Source organism: Molossus molossus, unplaced genomic scaffold, assembly GCF_014108415.1.
Source record: "Molossus molossus isolate mMolMol1 unplaced genomic scaffold, mMolMol1.p scaffold_m16_p_6, whole genome shotgun sequence".
In the NCBI taxonomy this organism is placed as follows: Eukaryota; Metazoa; Chordata; class Mammalia; order Chiroptera; family Molossidae; genus Molossus; species Molossus molossus.
Window position 1 is genome coordinate 17,549,681 of NW_023425399.1, and position 3,506 is coordinate 17,553,186.

Consider the following 3,506-nt stretch of genomic DNA (forward strand, 5'->3'; position numbering starts at 1 on the left):
TTGAGAGAGGGAAGCTAAATGGGGCCGGTTAATACATTTAATCCTTACAAAGTTAGTAATTTTGTTTAAAGTTGGTAAATTAAAAAGGGGAAATAGGAACATAACTTGATATTTAGAAATATCCATCAAAAGAATAAGAAATAGAAAGAAAAGTCATTCCCTTTGACACCGTGGCTTCTTAGTATAAGCCCTCTTGTACATTTGACTTTTTTTAAAAAAATCTCATCTTTATTGTTGAATGTATTACAGATGTTCCACCCTTTTTTCCCCGCTGACCCCCTCCTCCCCAATCCCACCCCCTCCTGCCTTCCCCACACTATTGTCAGTGTCCATTGGTTATGCATATATGCGTAGAAGTTCTTTGGTTTATCTCATCCCGCCTTTCCTCCCCCCTTCCCTTTGAGGTTTATCAGTCTAACAACCAATTTGTACTTCTTAATTCCTTCATCTTGTTCACCCATTCCCCCAGCCCCCACCCATCTGGCAAGCAACAAAAAGTTCTCTTTATCTAGGAGTCTGTTTCTGTTCTGCTTGCTCATTTTGTTTGTAGATTCAATTGTTGATAGATATGTATTAATTGCCATTTTAATGTTCATATTTTTGTTCTTCTTCTCCTTCAAGAAGACCCTTCAGCATTTTATATAATACTAATTTGGTGGTGATGAACTCCTTTAGCTTTTTCTAGTCTGGGAAACTCTTGATATGTCCATCGATTCTAAATGACAGCTTTGCAGGATAGAGTAATCTTGGTTGTAGGTCGTTGCTTTTCATCACCTTGAATATCTATTGCCACTCCTTTCTGGCCTGCAAAGTTTCTTTTGAGAAATTAGCTGACAGTCTTATGGGAGCTCTTTAGTTGGTGATGAGGTGCTTTTCTCATGCTGCTTTTAAGATTCTCTCTTTTTCTTTAACCTTTAGCATTTTGATGATGATGTGTCTTGGTGTGGGCCTCTTAGGGTTCATCTTGTTTGGGACTCTCTGTACCTCCTGGACTTGTATGTCTGTTTACTTCACCAAGTTAGGGAAGTTTTCTGTCATTATTGTTTCAAATAGGTTTTAAATTTCTTGTTTTCTCTCTTCTCCTTCTGGCATCCCTATGATGCAAATGTTGGCACACTTGAAGTTGTCCCAGAGGCTCCTTACACTATCCTCATTTTTTTGGATTTTTTTTCTTTTTGCTGTTCTGTTTGGGTACTTTTTGCTTCCTTGTATTCCAAATCGATGGTTTGCTTCTTGGCTTTACCTACTCTAATATTGATTCCCTGTAAATTATTCTTTATTTCACTTAGTGCATCCTTCATTTCTGACAAGTCCTTTTTTATGTTGTTGGTATTCTCACTAAGTTTCTTGGAGGTCTTGCTAAGTTTCTTGAATGTCTCACTAAGTTCCTTGAGCAACCTTATAACAAGTGTTTTGAACTCTGCATCTGATTGATTGCTTATCTCCATTTTGTTTAGTTCTTTTCCTGAAGTTTTGTTCTGTTCTTTCATTTGAGACATGTTTCTTTGTCTCCTCATTTTGGCTGCCTCCCTGTTCTTGTGTCTATGTATTAGATAGAGTTACTATGTCTCCTAGACTTTATAGGTGGCCTATTGTTGTAGGTGTCCTGTAAGATCCAGTGGCACAGCCTCCCTAGTCACCCCAGCTGGGCCCTCTAGGTGCACCCCTAGTGTGGACTGTACACCCTTCTGTTGTAATTGAGTCTTGATTGCTGTTGGCATGTCAATGGGAGGGATTTACTCAGTTTGATCAGCTGTAGGGACTGGCTGTGCCCACTGACTACTGGCCTCTGACTACCTTGGAGGATCAGCTGTGCAGGGGCCCACCACACAGAGCAAGACTTACTTCAGCAGGGCTCTGATACCCACTGAGTCCACTCATTGAGTGTGTTACTTGTGGAGGTGGTTGGGTGGTGGTGTTTCAATGTGGTCTGAAGCTGTCCACTGGGTGTGTTGGCTCTGGGTCAAAGTCAGCCACTGCCTGTGTTCTATCCAGGGCTACCCAGCATAAGCTACAAAGTGATCTGCCAATGGCTGCTTCTTGTGCTGGGCTTGGAGATGCCCAGGAAAAGCCAAATTGTGAACCAAGTCTGGCTGCTTCTAGTGTCAGGCCTGGGGCCACTTAATGAGAGGTATGGGGCTCGCTGAGACCAGATGCTGCTTGTTTGAGAGATTTTAGGAAATTCTGACGCAGGATCCAAGACTGGCCAATCCTATGAGAAAGCCTTTGGAAACAGCTTGGTGGGCCTGAAATTTGGGTGGGGCGGGGCCTCAGGGAATCACCAGGGCGGGGCAACCAGTATGAGCCAGGTTGCTGGAGTCCCAGATATGGTTGTGGTCTGCTGCCCCAGGGAAGGGCTCTCCGAAGGAACATCAGCCTCCGCCAGCATGTCTGTCCAGGAGAAAGCCACCTCTCCAGCCCTCATCCCGAGGCCAAACAGCTCAGTTCTTCCCTGTATGTCTCTGGCACCCCTCAAGCTGCCTCTCCTCTGAGCTTAGAGGGAGCAAGTTCAAGTAAGTCCGTCTGCGGGCCCTTTAAGAGGAGCTGCCTGGGGCTCCAGCCGCTTCAGCCTCCCTGAGCCTCAGTTCCCACTGGTTTTTCCAGTCAGAAGTGATAGGGATTCTCTTCCTGGCACTGGAACCCTGAGCGGGGCACCTGGTGTGGGATGGGGACACCTCACTCCTCAGGGAGGCCCTTCCCAGCCGAGATATCCTCCTGATTTTATCCATCACACATGGGTGTGGGACCAGCCCATCTGCCTCCGCCCCTCCTACCAGTCTCCATGTGGCGGCTTCTTTAATTTCGTAGTTGTAGGACTTCCATTCAGCTCCATGTCAGGCGGTTCTGAATGATGTCTGTGTTGTAGTTTTGTTGTAATTTTGATGTGGTTGTGGGAGGAGGCGATACCGTGTTTACCTATGCACCATCTTGACCCGAGAAATCTCTAAAATTGACTTTTAACATGACTCTGTGCAGGAACAGCTCCTAGAGAAGCACTCTGGATGGGACTGCAGACCCAGAAAGCTTGCTGGGGGTGGGGGTGGGGTGGGGCTGAAAGCAAGCTGGCTCGATTGGGTCTGGGGGCCCGGGTGGTGGCTCTGGACCTACCCTTGCACCCAAGATGAAATGGTAGAGGTGAGAGCATCCCTTTAAAAACGGCCTACCTGCGCTGGGGTTTCTGCTGATAGGCCGCCCTGAGGGCCTCCTGAGATCACTTGCCGCGAGAGGAGAGCCTTCTCTGAGGAAAGCAGAGAATTCAGCTCTGGATGCTTTAGTGGTCCCAGGTGGGAAATCGTTTCTTCTGGCCCATAAAGCAGCCGTCTGTGTGGCTGTGTTTTACTACCAGCGCTCCTCTGCGGGCTGGGAGAAGCAGGCCCAGGCAGATGTGCTGGGGGGGCGCGGGATTTATGCACCGACTCCTGGGAAAATCCTCGGGAGGCTTTTATAGATTCTTTTGTTACACGAGGCAGGTGCAGCCCCCAAATCCAGGCTGCCCCAGGAGGACG